The sequence below is a fragment of the Crocodylus siamensis genome, chromosome 4 (genome assembly GCF_052110815.1).
Source record: "Crocodylus siamensis isolate JL-2025a chromosome 4, ASM5211081v1, whole genome shotgun sequence".
Classification (NCBI taxonomy): domain Eukaryota; kingdom Metazoa; phylum Chordata; order Crocodylia; family Crocodylidae; genus Crocodylus; species Crocodylus siamensis.
The window spans coordinates 209,533,307-209,547,053 of NC_143398.1; the positions used below are offsets into that span (position 1 = coordinate 209,533,307).

The 13,747-nt window shown below is 43.3% G+C and overlaps 1 protein-coding gene across 1 annotated transcript in view; it reads right to left on the bottom strand.

The window, feature by feature from the left end:
- Window positions 1–13,747, bottom strand: part of CSRNP3 (cysteine and serine rich nuclear protein 3) — a 166,587-nt gene that overhangs the window by 123,481 nt on the left and 29,359 nt on the right. The window contains exon 2 of the mRNA XM_090045588.1: window positions 11,473–11,643. The gene's annotated coding sequence lies outside the window, so the exon portion shown is untranslated. The remainder of the gene's footprint in view (window positions 1–11,472; window positions 11,644–13,747) is intronic.

A 13,747-nucleotide genomic window follows, 5' to 3' on the forward strand; every position in this document is an offset into this window, starting at 1 on the left:
CTTTGGGAGTCACATGTGGTCCATGGGTTGCTAGTTGGACAGCCCTGATCTGGAATCAGAAGACTCATTTTGTGCTTTGCAACAATACATATGCCCCTAGAGCACAGTGTTTGCAAGGCAAGGGGATACACATATTCATTCCACATGCAAATTTCTTGTAGAATTTTGGAATAGCTTTCACACATGTATACTGAATAATTTTCAAACATATTCTCCATTATTATAATTATTATTTAATATGTAGCAGCACTAGAAGTTACATGCCTTGCCATGACAAGCTCACGGCTAAAAAAAGAATGTTTTTCATCCTCCCAATCTCCGACATCTTATGTAGTATTCTGCTTCTGAATTTACTTTTTATTCTGTGTTGCAGATCAAGGACAGGATTCTGCCATCAGGCATATCTACTGGCAAATGTCCCCATTGTCCACACAAGAGTAGGTCAGCAAGTCTTATTTCACACCCTTCCTTGCTTTCTGTTCTGATCTAGAGACTGTAGATTTGCCTGCCAGAGAGGTTTCCAGATTTACAGTCCCAGAGCTGGAGCTGGATTTATGAATGTATTCTTAATTCAAGGTGCTATCCTTTAGCTAATAAATATAGACCAAAGAGTGTGGTACCATGGGATCTCAGTCACTATTTCTGAGCAATCATATTTATCATGCTTAGAGTAGACAAAAGGTCATTTGACTTCTTTACTGCATTTTCTCAGATCATGTTTGCCAAAAGATTATGCTGTGAAATGAAGAAGTAGGGGATGCATTATGAAACATATGATGTGCACATCAATATAGCAAAAGAAAATGAACCACTCTCACTGAATGAAGAATCTGCATAACATGGAGCATTTATTTTCTTTGCTCTAAGCAAGCTGGTCAGTTCTTATTTAGTGCCTTTGGCCATCCCCCACCCTTAACCCTCCCCCACTCAACTTCATCTGCTTCTACCTTCTTCAGGCTTTACTAAGTGAGATCTGCCATTGCCACCCTTTTTCTCTCACTAAAGAGAGCTTATTGTTTGCTAAGCTCCTCCAGCCACCATGGGATCAGGCAGTCTGCCCTCTTCTTTTTTCTCATGTATGTCACATCAATACACTCAACAAACTATCTCCTTATTGCTCCCTTTGCTAATTTCTCTGGGACCTAATGCTGCTACTGAAATTTCTCCCACACACTCTTTTCCCTTGCCCCCCAAAATCTCACCTTTTTGCCCAGAGGCATAACAAAGCAGCTCTGCACCTGAGGCAGCCATGTGGTGCCTGGGGTTGTGCTGGAATTAATTTTTATACAGAGATTCTACAATTGCAATAATGATTAATGAAAAGTGCCGTAGTATGCCTGCTCTATTCCTGTAATGGAATAACATTTCATGTTTCAAAAAATGTTTTATACCTCTTAGCAATACATTATTATTCTTTGCAGATCAAAAATCATGGTTGTCATAGAAACTGCAAAAAGTGGAGAGTCAGCCATGACATAGCAATGGTATAATGGAAAATGTCTGCTGGGAAATCATTTGCTGGCCCAGGTTTTCTTTTTGAAATGCTTGGGTGAATTTAACCAGAAGGTCAAATAGTTTCTAAAATTTAAAACACCACTGTATCATATGCTAAACAGTATCTGATATTGTAATCTTATAGTTACAGTCTGGAAGGTAGGTAGCATTACCTGCCTTAGAGGTGGACTATATGAAGCACAGAAAGGCTAATTCCAAAATGTCCAAAACTGCCTTCTGATTTTTGGGGTTATTGATTTTTGCAAGGCCATCTTGAGACAGCTTGGGCTGATTTTTGAGGGTGCCTTGTCCTCACAACTCTCAAGGTTGCCTGCATGTTGTATACCAAACAGAAACATCCAAAAGGAGAGTTCACTTTTGAAAATTTTGAAAATGCCCACTGATCTGTTGAGTTTTATCTGAGACCAGAGAAATCTGCATGGATGTTTTATTCTTCTATACGGACTTCTAACACCAGGCTGGAACAGCTCCAACCCAGGACTGGTATTCATTTATATGCAGTTGCCTTTCAAAACATTTTGGAAGCAGGAGGAGAAATGAGGGTCTGAAGAGTGTGCTTATCTCGTTGCTTCAGATGTCTTTCCTAACTGTAGAGTCTAACTTTCAGACAATTCCTTAAGATGGACTTGTACATGCTAGAGGAGAAGGAGAGGTGAATGGCCACAGCGTTTTATTCCTACCCTTATTCTGCTTAGAATTTGGAGCTTTAATTATTATGACATAACCTCCTTCCCTGGTTTAACTAGTCAAATATTATATCCGATAAGTGCACAATTGCCAAAAGTGTTTGAAATGTCTGAGATCACTAGCACTGATTCACTACTGAAATGGTTAAACGTCTGTCTGTCAACTAAGAATTAACATAAACTGGGTTCCAGTTACCAAGTCTAGCTTGGTAAATTCTTTTATTTTCTGTATGTATCTTTGGCAATATCGTACAGTCAAGGATGCTTGTCTTCCATGGTTGTCTTATCTGTGGGTCCAAAGATGGCTGATGAGGTCTACATGGGATTGACAGATTTTGTTGCACCTTGGGTATACGTTTCTGTGCAGGTTGGGTGGCTCTGTATAGGTGCTTAGATTGCTGGAAAGCATTAAATTGCTTGACTTGCAATGAATTTTCAAGTCACTGGGTAATTACAAGGGCATTTGCTTTGGGTACTATGATTTTGTGATCTCTGGCAACAGTACGTGTTGGAATCTAAGCACAAGTCTTCAAATTGTTTTACATCTGAAACATTAGTAGCATTTTAATATATATCTATTGCATTTTCTTCATGAAGAGATAATGGACACTGTCAAGGAAATGAAAAATAGTTTGGAGGTTTGTTTGAGGGTTTTTGGGTGAGAATCTGGAAAATTTGAAAAAAAAATTTTTTGAATATATTGTATAATAAATCTTTCTAGCTTGAATAATCTTTTCATGACCTCAGTGTTCTTTCTTCATGCATTCTCTGGACAGCTAGAGATGGCAAACTGTTTATCTAGTAGTGGAGAGGTGGTTAGCTATGTTAGTCTCAAGTCAGACAGAAGGCAGAGCAGGTTGCCACTTTAGGGTCCATACAAACATCACACTGGGCACATCTACACATGCAAGCAATGCTTATTGCTCCAGAGTTTTTCCCCCGGGCATGCAATTTGAATATGTGCCCAGGAGGAAATAACTCCAGGGTATATTGCTCTGAAGTTTATTTGTGAGCAACACATTGAACCTGGTCAGAACAGCCTCGGCTGGCAGCAACCCAGGGCTGCTCTGACTTGGCTCAATGTGCTGTGGAGGGGCTGGCTGGAGCATGAGGGTGCTTAAGCATGGGGCTAGCTGGCAGGCAGCCCCCCATACTGAAGTAACCTTGTGCCCCAGCCAGCCTGCCAACATCTACACATGTGTTGCTGCATGCAAAAAAACTCTGGAGCAGGCTAGTACTTGTATTTCCTTAATAGGGCTACATGTGTAGATGTGGAGATGTTTACTGCAGAGCTAATTAGGCAGCTCTGTAGTAAATGTTTTGTGTAGATGCCCCCACTGAGAAGTTCAGGAGATTAGTTTGGGTTAAAAAGGGCCGCCCAATCTAACCCAGTGATTAATAGATAGCTGCCAGGAGGCCGATCTAAGAATTTCTCTGATCTAACCAAACCCCCATTGCTGCCCCAACCCCCTATCCTTCACCTTGATCCCCCCGATCCCACAAACTGCTCCAGGGGGGTGGGGGCAAGGGGGTAAGAGGTTGGCAGGATTGTGGGGCTAGCAGCTCCTCAGGGAGGTTAGTGGGGTCTGGGCAGGTTCTGGCAGGATTGAGGGGCTCTCTCTCTCCACTGCCTGGGGGCTATTATTAGCCCCCCCTCCCCCTGACCCCCAATGCAACAATCCTCCCTGCAGACCAACATCCCTCTGATCCTGCCCCTACCCTCCCTCCACCCCAACTTACTTTGACTGGGCTTCCATCATCTGAAACAGCTTGTGGGCTCAGAAGGGGAGGGGGCTGGCAGCCTCAAGGGGGCTCTCTGGTCCATAGAGGGTATTGTCCATTTGGTTGGGAGCGGGGGACTTAGACAGCCTAGGTAGGGATCTAAATGTAAGCTCCCCAAGTGGAACTATGTTAGATCAGGTGGCCACTTTTTTCCTGATTTAACCTCCCAAATATCTGTACTCACCCTTAAAGACTAAATGGCTGATAAAAGGCATGACTTTCATAAGAACAGCCTACTTTGTCAAATGCTATAAATGGACCCTGTCCTGCCTTCTTCCTGTTTATCCATTTTAATTCATAGGCTCTGCACTGGTGAACTGCTACCTACAAAGAATAATTTACTGACTAAAGGGAGCTCAGAACAAGAATGCTAAACCAATTAGTATCTGACTGAAAAGAAACATATTCTGGTATAATATGAATGAAACCTGTTTCAGTAATTGTCCCAATTAACGCGCTTTCACCAGACAGACTACAATAATTTCACTGTAGAAACAAGGGAACTAATAGTATTTGGGCAATAACGTTCCACTAATTACAGTTTTATAGAAAGGAATTATCTCAGCTTTCCCTAAAATGGCATACACTGTGAAGAGGAGGGAACTAGTCAAAAGTTCAAGTTTTTAAGTTTTGCATTTGCATTTACTTTTAAAAGTAAAGCACCGATTCTCTCAAACCACAGGCCTAATTCTGCACTACCTTGTATCTCAAGTAGTTATTCACATCTGTAGAACTGACTGTGCAGTGAATGTAAAATGCTGCCATTTTGATTGTGAATTATGTTATTACCACTTTGACCAGGGACACATGGCTACGCAAACTGTAGGCAGAAAACCAGGTGCTTTATGCTCAAACTTTATTTTCTTCTGCTTCACACTTCACATGGCTTTCAGGGTAAGGAATATAAAAACAACAACACTTAAACTGGTTTACTTACTTCACTGATTTATAGTGCTTTTTGCTGTCAGGCACTTATCTCTTCCCCTTCCCCCAAATCCTCACACAGAAATTATCCTCACTGAAGAGCATTAAAGAATCACTGCCACAGCCTAGAGAAATATCAGCAAACAGGCTGCCACTTTGTCATGAATGAAACAAACAAAAGATAAAACCAAATCAAAAACAAAAAGCAAATGAAAGCTAAACAAAATATATGAATCTTTCTCTGTGTCTGATGTCTGTTCACTAGACGAAGGCTCTGAGAGACTGCCAAGCAGAACAAATTCCAGACTGTGAAGGTCCTGTCACCAGGCTGGTAGAGGTCAAGTTTGGGAGCCAATAGCAAAAGTCTCACAAGCAATCACAGTGGGGAATGAGCTTACGAGGTGGCCTCGTAAGTACTTAGGTCCCAAACCTTTTTAGTATTCATAATTCATCTTCCTAGCCCTTGAATTCAGCTAGGAGCAAGAAGAAAGATTTGAATTTTCAAAAGCACTCAGCACTGACCTGTCTCTGCTTCAGTTGAGGTCAGTGGTATAACTTTTATTAGAATCAAACCAAGTCACCCCATGTCTATACAGCCTCTCGCCAAGCTTGGGACCAGTCCAAAAAAGACCCACCCACTCACTGCTGCTCCACTCATGCCTGAGCTTGACAATAAGGTGAAGTGGAGGGCTCAGCACTGTTCAGAGCATGAGGCTCAGTGGTGCCCTCAGAATCTTTGGGTCATGTTGCACATGACACTTAGTATGTCCTAAATACACTTAAAACGTGAGTGGCTGCATATTCAAACAGTAAAACATATGCTACTAAGTGAATTCATATTGTAGCAAACTTAGGGGATTTCAGGTGAGGAGCAGCTCCAGATCATATTCAGAGATGCACTTTCAGCCTGCTCCACAAGATAACATGAGCAATGTGAGGTCCTTCAGCATTCCCACAGATCCCATCCTTCAGCTCCAAGGGCAGGTCTATCCACCCTCCAAAACTCTACTGCCCGGAGGGGAGCAGGGTGGTACTAGCCCTCATGGGGATTGTACCTGCTCCATGCAATACACTCACCAACCCCAGGTGGGTATGACCACCCCTCCTCGTCTACCTGGCACTACCTTGAGGACCCATTGAAACCCTCAAGCTTCACTGAGGCCTGTTGCTTGTGCTCCAATGCAAACAGCAGTCATCTGTCTGGGCTTAGTAAACCACGTTGAACAAGAGAGTATACTACTTAGTGCCTGCAGAAGAGCTGTGAACTGGATTCTTATTGAGGTGCTCGACTTCGTTGTGATATGGGGCAAAGAGAGAACTATCATCAACACAGCCAAGGGCACAAAGGGCAGCCAGCAAAACCAGGCAGTCTACAAGTGCATCATTGCCCAGACTGTGGCACCAGTGGGACTGGCAGAAGATCAGCACTAAAAACAAGTGCATGAAGTCACAGTATGTCTTGTGTACTGTGAGAACCATGGTCTCCTTCTTTGAGGAGCTGTTGAGGATCCTCAAGGAGGAACACACTGTTGCCCTCTGCTACATCCACAAGCTCAGTGCAACATGATGATGATAAGGACAAAAATGACAGCACCAGCCACTGTAAAATTTCACCAAATCCAGGGGGAAGGGTAACTGATGGGGCTCTGGGGGTGACACATGGCTTAGGAGTGACTCAGGGCTCTGGGGATGGTGCATGGCTTGAGGAAGTGCCTAGATGTGGGGGTACGAATCAGTACAGATTGCCCCCTATCCCTGGAATTTACCAAAAGGGAGAGGGCATTGTGTTCTGCACAATGCAGAGGAAGTGTGACTTGGCAGCACACCTATGCTTGGACTATGGCAATTGTGCATAGGCATATGGCCCAGTTAAAGCTTCATGGGCTAGTTAAGGCACTCAGTTAGAATTAAACCTAGTTAAAAGCTCATTCATGTGTGCAAAGCTGTGAGTGGAAACCTGATCCACCTGCCCCACCCCCATACTGTCCTGCCTAGCAATGGCAGCTCACAACTCATCTTCTCACACTGCCCAGACATCCTGCACAAACTGGGGCACTTCAGTGGCCTGCCTGCCCCCCTTGTCTACAGATATCAGTTATCCCCAGTTGAATTCCATGCTCCAGTCTCATCTAGGGGCAAGCTTGGTGCAGCTCTGACCCACACAACTGTTGCCTAACCCCTGAGGCAGCTTTTTGGGGAACCAACACACAGAAACACACAATCAAAGGCTTTTATGTGGGTGTATCTGAGCGTGAGCAGAAAGGTGACTGAGGGGAGAAAGCCCGAAAAGGATGGGAGGTGTAGAATAGACAGTAGCCCCATGACACCCCAAAATGTCACCCTGACAGGCATTGTTGGTATGGCTAGTGGCAGTCCCATATGCTTCCCTGTGGGGGCCAAGCTCAGACAAGTCCCAGTGACAGGGAATGCTGTCATTATTCAGGTCCTGGCAAGGTAGTTGCTTTCATCACCCCAAGGACACCATGCACAGCTGTTTCAGATGGCAGCGAATGCTGTCGTCTTTTGGGATTCCAGACCCTCTCATAGCTCAGGGTCACAGGAGCATCTGGGCAGAGCACAGAACGGGGCATCACTCTTCAGTAGAGAGTTAGGGGTGGAGGACAGGGTAATCCTAGTTCGTGACAAGATTGATTGCTACTTTCACTACGTAAGAGGTCTGGCAGAGCCATGAAGCTGTAACACAGGTGTAGGAAGGTTTTCAAAGTCTCATAGAATCACCACCTTTCCCAGAGAGCCATCACAATAAGCTGTTCCCTTCCATTTCTCTAGGACAAGTGCTGGCTTGAGAGCTTGAAGAAACAGCAGGACGTATCTTGCAGGATCATCACCTGGGATATTCTTGCCAGGGAGATATCAGCCAGAGAAGTGTGTCCTGAGACAGGGATAGACAAGTTAGCATGGGCAGTGTACCTTCATAATGGCCAATCTCCATCCATCTCTGGGAACATCCAGGGAGGCAAGGGTAGGGGAGAAAGTGGATAGCTGAAAGTGTGCTTACCATCATGTGGTTCTGCTCTCATCGTGCTTGCCTATGGAAATGAGCAGGGAGAGCAAGGTGTGCCAGCTCTTCCTCAGAATATTTTAGAAGCTGGTAACTGTTTAAAGGTCTTCTCAGCTGTCAGTGCACTGCTGTCTGTGCACCTGTCATAGTATGTGTAGGAATTCAAAAATTGGCACAAATTATCAGTTATCTATGGAAACACACTCAAGGTCATTTTGACTTGATTCATTTCTCAGAGTTTTCTGTGGCCTGGGAATGCACAAGAGGTTCCAGCATGGATGCTATTCCAAGGACACAAAGGGGCATTACCACTCACAGGATGTCCTATAACTGAAAACATCAATGACACCAGAGAGATCAGATGCTGGAGGAGTATGTGGAGTCCTCCACACACCAAGATGATACTATTGACAGTTGCCTTGTTGCCTCCAAGTACCAGCAGTATTAAACAGAGGGACTACTAAGAACTTTTCAGGAGACTTTTGTGGCTCAAGACTACCAATTCCTTGAACTTCTGCAGGGAGTGGTGAAGGGCTCAGAGAGGGTCTAGGAATTCACCTTCCAAGCCCGTGCATCTCTCTGGTCCATGTCCATCACAGAGTTGTGACAGTCCTTGATGGATAGTGTGGCTGCCATTGCAGAGTTCACATACTCTCCCTCACCCAACAAGAGGCAATGGTACCAGCCTCACATAAGCTTGGGCTACCATTGAGACTGGGTGCCTCCTTCCTTGACTACAGACAGAGCAACTGAAGAACCAAAACTCCAGCTCCTGAAGCATGGCACTGCACATGGGACATCCTAAAGTTTTACTGCTACTACTTGCCATCCAAGGTTCCAAGCACAAGCTGCTTCCACCAGTCCAAGCTCACCAGTTGTGCCCATTAGTGACAAAGCGGCATCTGATACTGGGCCTGCAGTGCCGCAGCTGCTTGTGTAGCAGTGTGCTGTGCCTCCTGCAAGTGGATGAGCATGATGCCCATGGCAGCATCACAGTCCTGAAAGTAGCACCTGACCAGGACCAGGTGATCATGCCACCAAACACAGGGTGTTGATGGATTAAAGATTTGCTCAGTTCCACTAGTTGTCATCTCCAGGAAGCCCTTGGAGAACTGATCCCAACTGGAACAGCGAGTCAAAGAGGCCCTGTGCCAGGCCAAGAAGGGTTTGGAATCTGTGTCCTCAGGGAGACAGTTGGCCAATCAGCACTTTCCTCTAAGCTCAGCTGTTTTCAGCTGTTCTCAGGAAACTGGGAAAAAGTACCTCCAGAGATCACTTCCAGGATGTCTGTTCATCAGCCTTCTAGCAGTGCAGCCCAAGCTGTACATATTAGGGTTCATAGTAAAGATTATTATGCACTTGCTCAGAACACTTTCTAACTTTTAATACTATACAACATGCCACAGATTTAATTCATACTAAGTATTAGGGCTGTGCGAAACACCATGATTTCATTGCAACGTCCATTTTACCATTTCACAGGGACAGTGTTTTGTTTCATCATTTCATTTTAAAGCACTGTCCTGTTTCGTTTCGTCGAAACCATTTCACTGTTTCAAGAAGTTTCAATGTTTCTCACATAAGCTATAATGGGGAATCATGAAAATGCCTAGAACTTTGTAATTTCATGCATGATTTGGATGAAAATTGCAGGGATGCTAGCCACTTCTGAGGTCATGAAATCTACCAAGTTTTAAGGGGATAGATGCAGAAGTTTCTGGGAAACTGCACCTCACACTCTTCAAAGCAAAACTCTTGACACTTGCTGGCAGCAGCAGCCTGCTCTCATCTGACATGCAGATCCGGGGGCTTGCACCCCTGGGAGGGCTGCTGAGATGTGCCAGACTCCTCCTGGTGGGTGTGAGCCCCTGGATCTGCATGCGGGATGAGAGGAGGCTCAGGCTGCTGCTGCTGCCACTGGGGACAGGCAGGTGGGCACAGTCCCAGGTGGGAGAAGCAGCCTCCTCTTATCCGGAGTGCAGATCCAGGGGTTTGCACCCCCAGGAGGGTTGCCAGGTTGTGCTGACTCCTCCTGGGGGTGCGAGCCCCCAGATCTGTATGCTGGATGAGAGGAGGCTCAGGCTGCCACCTGGGACTCGAGCTGGGTGCAGCCTGCTCCCATTGCCAGGGAAGATTGTTGCTGCCACTGGTCTCAGGTGACAGCGGCAGCCTCCTCTCATCTGGCGTACAGATCTGGGGGCTCACACCCCCGTGAGGGACTCCAGCACAGCCCTCCCAGAGGTGCGGGCCCCTGAATCTGCACTCCAGATGAGAGGAGGCTGCTGTTGCCAGCGCTGAAATTAAGTAAATCCGGCTTCAAAATTTGAAATGTTTTGAAACCTTTGAAACATTTTGAGTGCCCTTGTTTCAAAGCTGTTTTGAAGCCTTTTGTTTTGTTTTGATTTTGCTGTTTCGAGCTCAAAACACATTGAAACAGCTTCGAAATGAAACACCAGAGAAACTTCTCACAGCCCTATTAAGCGTCCCATGAGACAACGTCTGTTGTCTCTGTTGCAAGGACTCTCTAAGCTGTCTCCTCTACCTAACTGGGTATGAGAAGAGCAGGAAAAAGTGGGCAGGGATTTTTTTTCTCAACAGTAGACCCAGGCTCAGAAGGGAGGCCTTATAGAGAATTTTTTGACAATCACTCTCCCTGGCCTCAGAATGTTTTTGATTATCCCACTCAAATACAGGGTGGCTTGAATGTAAATATTGTTTATTCATTAGAGCTTGCCCTACTCAGATGTGAACAGCTAGCCTAGCTGGTTTGTCCAGCCATGCTTCAAGGGTAGCACTGCAGTAGCTTGCCCTTGAGATGAATAAGACATTGATGACTATTGCAAGATCCATATTCAAGAAACATGTTCAGACCTTCCTGGCAGCAACAAATGGATGCCTAGGAAGATCAATGCATTATTATTTTCACTTACTTTGCATGTCCGAAAGAAAGACTAAACACAACTACTGTGGTGCCTGCTTCATCTATTCATGCACAGGAGCCCTGCATGGACAATTTGCTCCTGGAAGGGAAGGTGTGGGAAGCTCCTGCCTCTCCTGAATTTACACTGGCTCACACAGCAGGATGCATGCCCCAAAAGGAGCAGCTGCACTCTCATAAGAGACCGTGCAGTTTGCAGTTACTTCTCTACCCTGATAGGGTCGGAAGCAGAGGAAATCCAGAGGAAGTTTACTTTTAAAGCAGTATATTTCAGGAATTGTTAATTTCTCTTCCCAAAGATTCTTCAATGTACAAGAAATACCCTCGGGGGCAAACTATGCTGCAGTCTTTCTAATAGCAGGTAATACAAGTATAAAATTTGAAATTTCTCAATCTCATTTTCTACATTTGTTGAATTTTGAACAAGTTATTCCTACTTGAGGACTAGGGTAATTTTTTTTAAAACATCTTTCCTACTATAACAGAAAAACAGAAAAATACTCAAATAAACATTAATATCAGTCAAAATACATTAAAACATTTGAATCATTTTTGAGCCTTTATGAAAAGGAGCAATGTGCCTTACATAAAACTTAAGTACTTACGGGTAAAATGCTTAAAAGTGGATGGATTGACACTGTCGCCGCTGTCAGCACATTCACTGCTAGAAACTTCATCATCTGATTCCCTCACAGAGGAGCAGGGTGAGGAGCCATCAACTTGTTCAAATTTCCTCTTTAAAATTCCACTCATAGCTGCAACGCTGTCACATGTACCTGTAAAAGGAACAAGAGCAATGAAGCATTGAAATGTTTGACCGCTGACCATGCAGGCAAGGTCTCCAAAGTCATTATTTATGGAGGATTTTATACACAAACTTGGCTGCTATCTCTAGTCAAATGACTGCTTACTGGGACTTTCAAACAATTGACCAGGAAATATTTAAAAAATTATAATAATTTCAGTGTATTAACTTTCTTATTTACATAATGACATACGATTGTATCATCTCCTAAAGAAAGGAGTTTAAACTCCAAATATATTCTATCAGCAGAGCCAAAGGTCTATAATTAGCCAGTTACATAGAAAAAAGATACAGTGACATTCTTAAAATATAATGGGACAAATTCAGAGCTGGTGTAAAGCAGATATATTATAAGAGAGTAGAATTTTACACTTTGACATTATGTTTGAATTCACATGATACTTAGAGATACTGAATCATGATATTGAGACATTTACTCCAAATTAGGCAAGAATTCTCATTAAGAAATGCAGGTTCAGAAAGAAATAGGTTTAAAACCTGTTCTGTACTCTCAAGTTACTAATGTCTTCAATAAGATTTGAAGGCATTGAGCAAATTACAGAAGGCACAGACTACTTTACCAGACTGGGTCTTCACGTGTGGAATACTGGCTCATGTTTGCATTTTAATTTTTAAAGCAGCTTTTCACTGTGGAACCTTAGTGCAACTCATTAAGGGAAACTATGGGCACATGTCCAAGATAATTTCAGACTAGTAAAGTATTCAAGGAATGAACCTACCCATAAGAATTTGGATTTTTACTTGCATTGCCCTATAAGCCCAACATTGAAAACATCCTTATCATCATGTTTGATCTTTACCAAACTCAAAAAAATAAAATAAAATAAAATAAAAATCACACAGGTGATTTTTATGCCCATTTGCAAAGGAGTCCATATGAAACATTAAAAAGGGGAGACTGAAAATATTTCATTTAACAGAATTGTATGACTGTTTTCAATATTTTAAAGGGAAAAATAATATATTTTCTATTCCTTTAATTTAAAATACACTTTCAGTGGAATTCTGCCTTATTGAAAATCAGTAGCTGATCATCTTATAACATGGACTAAAATTGACTCCCAAGAAATTTAATTGCAATGTTGCAGGCATCTTTACTGTCCTACTAAACTAAACAGTGGATAATGGGTGCATCTACACATGCCCCTACAGTGCTGTTGTTACTGTGCTGTGCCAGCAGCAAACGATTGCTTTTAGCTGCCACATCGCTGTGGCGACATGATATAGCAACGGAGCAAGTCATTACAGCGACATAGCTGTGGTGTCACAGTTTGTGCCTGCCGTTGCCATGTCGCTGTAGCATGTTGCTACAGCGATAGCAACGTTGTTATAGCATGTCGCTATGCCATAGCATGTTGCTACAGCAATGTAGCATCTCGTGTAATTACGCCCAATCAGTTTTAAGTAACAGATAAAAAACAACTTCTTTAACAAGTTCAAATATATAGCAGGAAATAAATTCCTCAATTTTCTGAGTGCCATTTATAAATATCTTGTGAGAGTTGCCAATTTCAGCTATTTTATAATACAGCCGTTTTCACACAGTAAAATTTATTCTGCTTTTGCAAGAATTTTAACCTGTATGGATTTGTCTAATTTGGGAAATTCTTTTTAGCAGAGATCTGGAATCAGTATGATATAATGCTAAAAGCAGAGATTACCCAATTTCCACAACGGACCTTACACATCATTTGAAGTTTTAATATTATGAACCATACACAGAAATGAACGTGCATCTGTTTTGTCATGGAGGATGCTCGGCTTCTTGGCTGTTTGTGAGAGGTCTGCTTTCCTAAAAAATAATCGCTCGTGGCAGGACACATGACCCAAATATGCCATACCCTGGTTGAAAACCCAGATTTAATCTCCTGTTTTTCTAGTCCCAAAGCCCGCCAGCAGAGACTGAAATGAAAGCATTACTTGCTTATTGTGGGGGATGGTGTATGGAGTACCTTGCATCAGTTTACAGTGACCTCTGCAGAAAATTTAAGAACAACACAGAGAATGGGGAAGCTTCACTCATTAAAACAATCAGAAGTATAAAACAGATTAAA